This window comes from Odocoileus virginianus, chromosome 27 (assembly GCF_023699985.2).
Source record: "Odocoileus virginianus isolate 20LAN1187 ecotype Illinois chromosome 27, Ovbor_1.2, whole genome shotgun sequence".
Classification (NCBI taxonomy): Eukaryota; Metazoa; Chordata; class Mammalia; order Artiodactyla; family Cervidae; genus Odocoileus; species Odocoileus virginianus.
In genome coordinates this window covers 19,040,215-19,052,178 of record NC_069700.1, presented here as the reverse complement: position 1 = coordinate 19,052,178, position 11,964 = coordinate 19,040,215, and the positions used below count along the sequence as shown (strand labels likewise).

Here is an 11,964-nt window from a genome sequence, read left to right as displayed (position 1 = left end):
GTTAAAGGTGGCTGCAAATTCTTTGCCCTTCCCCCACACAGAGAGCAGAGTTATCTACCCTCCCTTTGATTCTGGGCTGGTTTTGTAACTAGTTTTGACAGGCAGAAATACAGCAGACATGAGGCTGTGTAACTTCTGAGGCTGGACCTAAGAGATCTGCAGTTCCTGTCTTTGTAGTCTGGAATGTTTTCACCTGGAGGCCAGACATCAGGGACTTAGGACTGACTCCCCTAAGACCACCACATTGTGAGGAAGCTCAAGTTAGGCATGTGGATAGAGAGGCACCACTTGGCAAAGCACCTAGGCACCAGCCATGTGAGTGCAGCCTTCTTGAATCTTCCAGCCCAGCCTGGTCATTAGATGACCCCAGCTGACCCTGCATACAGCAGAAGCACTGCACTGAGCTTGCTGAATTCCTACCTCATAGAATCACTCACATTGACGTTGCTAATAAGGGACAGTGCTGGGAACAAATAAAATCCTTGTTGTTTCGAACCACTATGTTTTAGGTAATTTGTTACACAGCTGTAGCTAACCGAAACATGGAGGTGGTGCCCTTTGAAATAGAATGGATGTTTCAGCTTTAGCACATGAACACTTTTCCAATATTGTACCATGACTGTGGTTTTCAAATTGTGTTTACAGAACCTTTTTCAGGGGACCTCCCTGGCAGTCCAGTGGTTAAGACTCCACACTTCCAGTGAAGAGGGCACGGGTTAAATCCCTGGTTGGGGAACTAAGATCCCACGTGCAGTGGGGCACAGTCTAAATAAATAAATAAATAAATAAATACCCATTTTCAGATCCGTGGGGAAAGAGGAAGGGGTCTGGCAGTTCACAGTAGGGTAGGGTTTAAAGATAATAAGTGAAGTAGTAGTTACTCAAGCAATGGAGACTTGTTTTTTTCTGAGACCTATGGGTCTAGTCTTGGTGGGATGAATTCGCAACATCTGACAGCAGAAAGATTTGGGAGTTGTTCGTAAGGAATTAAGTAAAGGTCCCTAATGCTTTCTCTGATTTTGAGTAACCAGGCTGCCTGTAAACTTGTAAGCTTCTCATCCCTCCTGGTACCTCTCCTGGTCTCTGGTGTCCAGCCCTGCAGCTTGAATTTCTGGGTGTTTCCATGGGGCGGCAGTGGTGGTTGTGGTTTAGTCGCTAAGTGATGTCCAACTCTTGTGACCCCATGGACTGCGGCACGCCAGGCTCCTCTGTCTGTGGCATTTCCCAGGCAAGAGTACTGGAGTGAATTGCTATTTCCTTCTCCAGGGGATCTTTTCGACCCAGGGATCGAACCTGAGTTTCCTGCACTGCAAGTAGATCCTTTACCAACTGAGCCACCAGGGAAGCCCTATTGCTATGCGACCACTCTCTAAAAGCCTAGCTGCAGCAGGACATCTGTTGTCTACCAAGGAAGAATTTCCCAGAAGGCCTGACGTCTGCTTCTGCTGGGCCACCAGCCACAGACCTGCAGGGCCCAGGGCCCTCCAGAAGGCAGCCCTGGCTGGCCAGGCCTTGCCTCTTCATCTGCCTCAGGAGCTGCTTTGTGACAGCGCTGGGAGTGACCCCTGAGACGAGGGAAGGGCCTTCTTACCTGGACCGCGAATCTTTCGCTAAGAAAGGCCTACATCCTTCGGACAGCCTCTCTAGTCATGGGCGAACATATTCTTTCAGATAAGCTCTCCCTTTAGCAAGTGGGAGAAAGAAAGGGCAGTACTTGAAATGCTGCTGTTTGGGCACAATGGCCTTTTCTGAAATGATCAATTTGTTTGTTGATGGAACTCATCCTTGTGTACATAGCACATTTTGTATGTGGCGTTGAGCACGGAGGCCTTCATTATGAGTCTGAAGAGGTAAGTTCTCCTTTTCATATGAGCTGGAACTCTTGCGACATGCTGCTTCATTAGTCAAAGTTTTCGAACCTCGGTTTCTGTCTCCTTCACTGGTCTGAGAAGGACTCGAGGGCAGGGAATGTCCCGGTCTTCCTTGTACCTCTAGCATCCAGCACGGGCCGAGACGGTCTGAGGGCAGGAAGACGGAGGAAGGAGAAGAAAGAAGGGAGGGATCTATGATGTAGCACCAGTTACGGGGTCGCCACGTGGAGTAAAACAGTTCTCAGGGTTTGTAGAAAGGCGCAGGGTGGGGCTCGGTGGCAAGTCTTTGGGAGGAAGTGGGGCTGTAGCGGGCCTCTTTTGCATAAAGGGCACAGAAAATAGAATGGACATGGACAGATAAATGAATGCCTTGGCAACCCGCCCCTGCTCCTCCCGGAGCAGCTGACACCGGAGGATGACAGCGGGCAGGATGACGGAGCAGCAGCCCAACGGGATGGCCGTCTACAGCGGCCCTGACCGGCTGCCTCCTTTTCAGTTACCTCTGTGGACCACAACGGGCATGAGGGGTCAGAGGAGCCCCCGACACGTGTGTGGGTTTGCCACCTTGCTTTTTTGTGCCACCTAGCTCACCTGATGGCTCTCCTTCGGTGTCCTTAGTTCTTCTGACCTTCGCAGAGCGAACTCTCATCTCAGAAAGTGCCCGATTTCAACTGGGAGCCTGAGCTGCAGAGGGCAGAGGAGTGGAGCTAATAAGCTCTCCCTCCCATCCTGCTTCTTGCCAACAGCTTCAGTTTTGAAGTAGAAGGCATTATTTTTAGAATACCTTCTTGCTTTCATCTGTACTGAGTGATTAACTCCTAGTGACTCCGGAACGTTAACCCATGCTTCCTCTTCCAGTTGTTTCTGGGGAAGCAAGAAGCAAAAATGTTCCTTCAACCCAAACAGAAATCAGACTTTTTTTTCATCTTTTTCAATCTGCCTCATTCCCCCCACCCCTAGCTCTCCATCTTCTGCCCCCACCTCCACGCCTCTTATTAAAATCATCTCCATTAGGTTTGCAGAACGGTGGCTTGTTTGGGAGAACCTTGTGATATAAACCTTTGATTATATTTAAAGTCCAGTCATGAAAATGCAGAGGCAGGTGAAGTCAATATTTAATTATAAATCTACAAAATACTTTAAAAAAAATCTAACTTCATTCTGTAGTTTGTTTTTGTTAAATTAACCTTTACTAATCTTTTTTTTTTTTTCTCTTTGCCTCACCACGAGGCCCACAAGATCCTAGTTCCAGGACAAGGGATCAAACCCTGGGCCCTTGGCAGTGAGACTGTATATCCCTAATCACGGTACTGTGGGGAAATTCCCTTTACTAATCTTAAAAAAAAAAAAATCTCAGAACAAGAACTAGGATTTTCTTTCATGGAGTTCAAAATCAAAGACCATCTTTCAGATAAATTTTCTTAAGAGAAGACTACACACAAATAGTTAACATTTTGAGAATGTTCATACCTATAATATGAAAGCACAGTCTATGTGAGTGATGAACAGTTCCTAATATCAATTTACTGGATAAAATGTATTGCTTCTTTCTTTCTTTTTTTTTTTTTAAAGACTGTGGTGATCAGTAAGAAAGCCAAAAATGATGTTTGAGGTTGAATGCAAAATCTAAAAGATGTTTGAGGTTGAATGCAATGAAAAATGGACACATTTGGTGATCTTGCTAACATCATCTGTTGTGTTTTAAAGTTGTACTGAGTCCCGTTATGGTAGTTCTTGATATGTAATAATTAAAATTTTAAATAAACAGAATTTGCCCTTGTATACACTAAAGCAGCGTTTACATAAAGCCTGAATCTGACAGTAGATCTTACTATTCATCCTTTACAAGTTCCAAGGAGTCAAGTCAAAAGAGGGATTTCTCAGTTTCTTTAGTATGGCTCATGCAGGTGATAATTGGCACCTAAGATCTAAGGAACACAGTGTTAAGCTCTGAAATACAAATGACTTTAGGCAGAAGCACAGATGGGTGGGGAGAAGGGAGACAGAGTTTTTTTTTCCCCATGAACATATTGTCCCCAAAAGATGCCTTTTGTACAGTTTATTTTTAAGGCCACACTTACAGGATGATTGTTAAGACTTTGATGAAAAAGTTTGAGGCAGCCAGTGTGAAATGCTGGGATGAAGCACCAGTGGTGAAATCATATTTGAGACAAATAGAGGTCACTGAACAGAGAAAGATAAATATTATATGATTTCATATGTGGAATCTAAAAAACAAAACAAAAAGCCATGAGAAAACAGATTCAGATACAGAGAACAAACTAGTGACTGCCAGAGGGGAAGTGGGTGGGGACAGGAGCAAAATAGGATGAAGAGGTACACACTTTCATTTGTAAAACAAATAAGTCACAGGGATGTAACATGCAGTGTGGGGAACATAGTCAATAACACTGCAATAACTTTGTATGGTGATAGATGGTTATTAAACCTAGCCTGGTAATCCATGCATCATGCATTGTCAAATTACTATGGTGCTCACCTGAAACTAATAATGTAGATTATACTGCAATTAAAAAAATAAAAAAAAACAGAACTTGAAATCTCAAAAATAAAATGAAATGACTTTTAAAAAGAATGTCACTGAAGTTTGGCATCTCTTCCATTTGCCCTCTCTTTCACAAAACAGTGACTCTGCTCACATGTTAAAGAAGAAGGATATATTCAATGCAAGTACATTGATCCTCATGTGCTATGTGAATGAAGAGAATGTTGCAATAAGTGTGTTGGCACTTTCCATCTTGGGTACCTTGTACTGTATTTGTATTCACCATGTTTAACATACACGGGCAAACATCAACCACACTACTCTGCCAGTAAACCCAAAATAAATACATAAACAAATCTAAAATAAATCAATCTTATCTGCTTGAAGTGATGTCTTCAATAGTTCTCACTGCTCTTGGCGTACAGTCTGGTCTGGTAAGGCACATGCAGCCCTGCAGGAGCCAACCCCTGGACCTCCGCATCCATCATCTCCTCCCTCCCCACCACCCTTGCCTCTGTAATACTGACTTCGAGGTCCTGGAACCTGCGCCCCCTCCCTCATACCTCCAAGTTTTTCTTTTTCCTGCTCCCTTTACCTTCATGTCTGCCTAACACCGACCCATCCCTCCACCTTTAGCTCCATGTCACCTCCTCCTGAGATTCCTCCTGGACTATCTCTTTGCTCAAATCAGGACTGGTACCTCACCAGTATGTTCCCATGCACGCTCTACTACAGTGTTAGACTGAATCAAGAGTCTGCCTTCTCCTGCTTACAGTTTCTTTCATAGCAGCAAAAATTCCTGTCTCAAGCAAATGTCTGATGTACATTTGATGAGTGAATTTTTTTTTTTTTTTTAGTATTTGTTTATTTGGCCCCTCCAGATCTTAGTTGCAGGATGTGGGATCTAGTCCCCTGACCAAGGATGGAACTCAGCCCCCTTGCATTGGGAGCCAACAGTCTTAACCACTGGACCACCAGGGAAGTCCCAGTGAATTCATTGTTTAATCAGGGTTTGTTGCTCATCTTGTTTCTAGCCCACCTTCGCTTATTCACTTGTGTGCCTAGATGAGGTGAGGACAAATAAATCTTACATAGTTAGTTGACTAAAAATTTTTTCCTGATAGTCATTTGGTAACCTGAAAATTAGTAGGGGAAGTAATGATAGTTACTGACAGACTGCCTTTGTTTATCAGTGAATCATTTATTTAACCTGTGAATTGAATGCTTTAAATTATTCTACTTGGGATTATAATACTTAAAATGATGAAGATGCACATTAATTATGCATGTACACTAAATCTCCTCCTTTGTTCCAATTGCAACTCCAAAATTTATCTTCTTCCCAACTCTGCCCACCCCCAATACACACACACACACACACACACACACACACAGAGTTCCCTAGAGCCACCTTACCAGATTTCATCTTTATTAGAGTCCCTTATGACAGATGTTACCACATTTCCAGAGTCATAATGAATCTTGTAAAAGAAAGTTACAGAAAATGATGAAAAAGAGACCCATTCAGTTGGCATATGAAGCTTCCCTTTGACTTCTTCGAACAAAACAAGAAACCAACAGTGAAAATCATCTAAGAAGACAAAACTTGGAATATTCTCCCAACACCATTAAGTCCCTCACACCCAGTCATGTGGATCTGAGTACAAAGTCAGTTCTGCAAGTCAGCTGTTAAGAGAGAAGAGTTATTTTAGAAAGATCATCCCAGGAAGCTTATTTATACTCTCTTTGAAGTAATGAGTCCAGTGAACTCTTGAACTGGAGACTTGAAGTCCCTAATTTTGCCCATCACTTGGAAAAGTATTACTCTCAATAACTTTCTATGTAATTTATTGGAGAGCAACTTAAGTGGACGACAATATTATTAGCTGGACTTTTGATCTGTTTCGGTAAACACTAGATTAAATGTTTTAAGGGTCGCATTTGAAAGTCTAATTAGACAACATTAAAAATAAATGTCTCTTGTGGACTCTGGGAGAAGGCGAGGGTGGGATGTTTCAAAAGAACAGCACTGAAACATGTATATTATCTAGGGTGAAACAGATAACCTGCCCAGGTTGGGTACATGAGACAAGTGCTCAGGCCTGGTGCACTGGGAAGACCCAGAGGGATCGGGTGGAGAGGGAGGTGGGAGGGGGGACTGGGATGGGGAATACATGTAAATCCATGGCTAATTCATTTCAATGTATAACAAAAACTACTGTAATGATGTAAAGTAATAAGCCTCCAACTAATAAAAATTAAAAAAAAAAAAAAAAATAAATGTCTCAATAGTAAGTATAGTTCTCATTTCCAAACAGACATGAAGGACTGTAAAAACATTTTAGCAAACAATTCTGTGTTTCAGAAAATAAGGTTACAGATATGGCATAGTATTCAGCATAGAAAATTTTTCCAGGGGTGTAATAACCAGTATTAGGGACTTCGCTGGTGACCCAGTGGCTAAAACTCCAGACTCCCAGGGAACTAGATCCCTCATGCAGTAACTACGGATCCTCCATACAGCACCTAAGACTCTCTGCAGCTGGCTCCAAGCTGGCTCATATAGAAGATAATGTACCCAAGTCATTCATCACTCCAACCTTTCTGCAACATCTTCCCTGTTGCCAGAACTCTCATTTTGTTCAAGGGTGGCCCCGACCCCAGATGGCTTAGTGAAGGTCTCCAAGGGTCTCTCAGCCTCAAGCAGAAACGCTTGGGAGTCAATCACTGCTTCTGTCTCCTACTGTCCTCACTGGTGACTGGTTCAGGCATGGACAGGTACTGCAGCTCTAGCCAGTGGGTGTGGTCGGTTGAGAGACTTCTGGGAACGCACATGTTGTCTGGTCGGCATGCAATGCCATGGATGACATGGCATCTTTTGAAGATGAGAAAGCTGAACTGATGGGCGGGGTGGCTGTGTAGATAATTAGACAGAGTCATCTGGGTCCTTGGTGGTGTAGCTAAGTTGCTTAATCAACCTCGGAACCCCGCCATCTCTTGAATTCTTGCTATGCGAGGTAAAAACTTTTGTCTTATGGTTTGAATCAGAGATCGAAAGTAGCTTACTGTAGCTCATGCCTGCCCCCAGGAGAAGCAAGGAGGAAAGCCCCAGCTTTAGAGTCAGGAGGACCTGGTTTCCACTCTCACTTCCTGTAAGTTGTTACTGAGGAACAAATTATCTCAAAACTTAGCAACTTAAAAACGCCAACCACATATTATCTTTGGCAAATTTGCAAGTGGCTTGGATGAACAGCTCTGGCTTAGATTTCCTCCTCTTGTAAGACTACAAGACACGTGGACAGGAGTTTTTATTGCGGTTTCCACAAGAAGGAACAGACAGCTAAGGAAAGCAGGCTTACCTGTGACATGCCCTACATACCAGTCCTGATTCAGGGTAAGAGAAGATTACACAAAGGTGTGAGCACCCAAGAGGTGAGGATCATCTGGACCATCCCGGAGGCTGGTTAGTTGCGACATGTTTCGGAAGTAGATTAACCTCCGTATCTCAGTTTCTTTAGCTGAAAAAGATGGTAATAATGTATTTGTCACATTTCTTGGTTGCAAGCTTTAGAAGATGACTCTGCTTTACTTAGGCAAAAGGGGGAATTTATTGGATGAATTTGGGGGCAACTCACATAATAGAAAGGAGGCTTACATACTGAGGCTCATAAAATGTGCAGAAATGAAGGGAGGTCTGGGAACAAGCAACATCAAGCAAGATTGAAGCCTCAGGATGTGTTTGGTTGGGAAACTGGGATTGACATCATCTCCACTGCACTCTGGGCGTTGCTATCAGAGCTGAATTCTCAGCACCACCACTGCTGCTCTGGGCTTCCCAGGTGGTGCTGATGATAAAGAACCCTCCTGCCAGTCAGGAGACATAAGAGATGCAGCTCCCATCCCTGGGTCAGGAAGATCCCCCAGAGGAGAGCATGACTCCTATATTCTTGCCTGGAGAATCTCCATGGACAGAGGAGCCTGGCGGGCTACAGTCCATGGGGTTGTAATGAGTCAGATGTGACTGAAGTGACTTAGCCCACTGCCACTCTGAGTAACTCTCAACAGCTTCTGCGTCCTGAAAGTCCCACACACGAGGACTTCCTGTCCCCTCTGCTTCCAAGAATTCAACAATCGTCCATGACAAAGATCAGCCTCCAGAGATTCTCATTAAACAAGAGTATGCATCTTTGGAAAACTTAGAGTGATCAGTATTGTTGGCTATTTAACTGAAGGGGGAAAGCAGGCACAGAGTGGGTTTAGAAATTTCAAGTTTAGAGTGATCTCATCTTAGACCCTGAAGCATCCTGGTGACATTTCCAGACACACTGATCATTTCTAATCACACCCCCCTCCCACCCCTGTTCTCATATGTATATGCAAATTTTAAATTGCTGAGCTTGATGGTGAAGGACAGAGAAGCCTGGCGTACTGCAGTCCATGGGGTTGCATTGCAAAGAGTCAGACACGATGGAGCAACTGAACAACAACAGCAACATAAATCCTATCTCCCCTCTGATCTGGTTGCCTTGTGACCATAGCTGGAGGCAAGAGAACAAACTGTGACCAACTGAGGAAAGTAAGGTGAAGGTTTCCTGTCCAAATTGCAACTGGGCTCCGTGGAGCCTTGACATGAACCACGATTAACCTCACTGTTAAGTGGGGGCGCTTTCTCTTGTTATCATCTTTGCTTCTATCTCAGTTTGAGTTGTCAGGGCACAGCAAGACACCTCTTCCCAGAGAGCTTTGTTAGTTGTTGGCATGGTTCTTACTGTTCAGACTCAACTATTTTGTTCAGAGTGTTTCCTGCCTTGGGTTTGAAGTCACTGAAGTTATCATATTTAACTCGTCAGTGACTCTCAAGATCAGTGTACCTGAGAATCACAAAGTGGTGGTGGTTTAGTCACTAAGTCATGTCTGACTCCTGCGACCCTGTGGACTATAGGCTGCATGCTCCTCTGTCCATGGAATTTCCCAGGCAAGACTACTGAAGTGGGTTGCCATTTCCTTCTCTTGGGGATCTTCTCAACCCAGGGGTCAAATCTGGGTCTTCTGCATTTCAGATGGTGTTCTTTGCTGACTGAACCACCAGGGAATCATCAAGAGGGCTTGCTAAACATAGATTGTTGGGCCCTGTCCCCAGAGTCTCCAACTCAATAGGTCTGGGGTGGGGGCTAAGAATGTACATGGTTAGTAAGAGGTCAAGTGGGGCCAACTCCGCCCATCTGGGCCGCACTTTGAGAACCACTGACTTGGGTGACTTGACGCTGGTGCTGGGCTGCTTTGTAAGCTTCTTATACACTCCCCAGTAATTAATTGCCTTTCATAAAGAAAGCCAACACAACACTCACAGAGCAAAATTCTATGAGACTCAGAGATAAATACTGAAACCTGATTTCAGTTAGAAAGACATTTCACTACATGGGACAGAAACTTGACCACAGAAGCTTAACCTGGTAACAGTTTCTTATTTTCTCACATTCTCCAGTAGGCCAGAAGCTGTCCAAAGCTGGTGAGATGATTCCACATGATCAGGGGCTCAGGTTCTTGCTAATTTTCTTGTTTGCCACCCTTGGTAAATGGCTATTGACTTCATGGTCACAAGATGGCTGCTGAAACTCCAGGTATTGCCTCTATACTCTAAGCAGGAAGAAGATGAAAGATAAAGAGAATACACATGTGGGAGATTTTCTGGCAGTCTCTCTATAGACTCTGTTCCCATCTCATTGGCTGGAACTGTGTCTATGGTCACACTTAACTTCAAAGGAGTTTGAGAAATCAAATAGTTTTAGTTCAATACTTGTTGACCCCAATAAAATGAGGAAAAAGGTAATCAGCAGTCTTGTTTCAGCATTCACTTGCTTGACTCCCAAAGGATCCCACACTGTGTATTCAGGCCATTTCCACATACTGAGTTAAACCAACTATGCAATAGCTGAAGGGCCAAAGGTAGGGGTCCCTACATGAGAATTTCTCATTGCAGGTAAACAGTGTGATATGAAAGGGTAAACTGGTTAGATATGAAAGGGTTAGAACTGATTTCTTTTTACAACACTCTGTGAAGTTTTATTATGCTTATGCATATATTGATTTTCCAAGACAAGGCTAAACATGCTGGGCTTCCCAACCTATTTGACAACAGAAGCTTTAAAACAATTTTCCTGGAGTATCTCCCTGACCCAATTTCCATGAGTCTTTTGCCAGGAAACCCTGATCTATACAGTATCAATTGTAGGTTTATTTTTAGAGCCCCCCTATGCAGAAGAAGCAAGTATGCTCTTCTCAAACCAATTGAATAGTCTTATTTTTTCTAAGGCAAAGGAAAGGAAAATAAGAGCAGTTGGTGAGTCAGGACGTGGGATGTGGTGTTGGTCTGGAAACTGCATGAACTTGACAAGAGCTTGCCCTCACTGAAGTTCCGGCTCTTATGTGCAAAATGCGACCTGTAGGCTGTCAATAGGCTGCATGCTCAACAAACTAAAAATCTGCAACTTCACAGCTCTTAGAAACATTAGGGGGGGATGTCTAGATAAATCTTTGCTAATGGGAGATGAAGGCTTAAGAAAGAAAAAGGCTTAAGCTAGAAAAGTCTTTTAAAAGTCAAGAATAGTTTTAAGGAAAAAAATACCTTAATGAGTGTGAAGGATGGCAATGTTTCCCATGGCTGCCTAAAAATTGCCAGAAACTTGGTGGCTTAAAAACAACAACAAGGAACTTCTCTTGTGGTCCAGTGGCTAAGACTCTCTTCTCCCACTGCAGTGGGCCTAGGTTTCATCCCTGGTCAGGGAACTAGATCCCACATGCCTAGCTCAGCCAAACAAATAAAATAAATTTTAAAATAATAACAAACTGAATTATCTTCTAGTCCTGGAGGTCATAGCTCTGACGTGGGTCTTACTGGACTCAGCAAGGTTGTCAGCAAGATCATGTCCCTTTCTGGAGGCCCTGGAAAAGAATTCACTTTGTGCATTTTCCAGTTTCTAAAGGCTGCCCACATTCCTTGGCTTGTGGCTCCCTTCCTCCATTTTCAAAACCAGCAACACTGCATCTCAGTGACTACGCTCTCTGTCACATCTTCCTCCCTGACCACAACTGGGAGAGGGTCTCCCCTTTTAAAGAACCGTGTGATTACTACGTGTGTCTAGGTTGGGCCCAGCTAGACACTCCAGGATTACTCCCCCTCTCAATGTCCCTAAATTAACCACATTTGCTGAGTCCCCTTTGCCATGTAAGGTAATGCATTACAAGTTCCGGGGATGAGGGTGTGGACATTTTTGGGAGTGGGGGGTTGGCATTTTTCTGCCTACCAAATGGATGAAATCTATTGTTTAAAGAAGTGTATGGGTTGAGAAACTAAAGGAGGTCACGAAAAAATTGAAATTAGGCTTAATTTGTGGGGTACAAAGAAGTAGGGAGAATTGATGTGAAAAAAATCCAAGAAAGAAGATAAGTTACAACATTAACAAAAATAGGACAATGCCAGTTAACAGTGTTAGAAGCATTGAGCAGAGGGGAGGCTTAGTGTAGGATTATTTTTCCTCTATTGTGAATCACCCTTTCATGAAATGGAACTAAATATCTAAAACTCAC

The 11,964-nt window shown here is 43.6% G+C and overlaps 1 long non-coding RNA gene across 1 annotated transcript; it reads right to left on the bottom strand.

The window, feature by feature from the left end:
* Positions 1–1,411: 1,411 nt before the first annotated feature.
* On the bottom strand, positions 1,412–10,419 carry LOC110143128 (uncharacterized). The gene is made up of 5 exons (XR_011483871.1): positions 9,854–10,419; positions 5,794–7,895; positions 2,656–2,735; positions 2,463–2,555; positions 1,412–2,018 (listed from the first exon to the last, which is right to left on the bottom strand). It is a non-coding gene; the product is annotated as an uncharacterized lncRNA (long non-coding RNA).
* Positions 10,420–11,964: the final 1,545 nt, after the last annotated feature.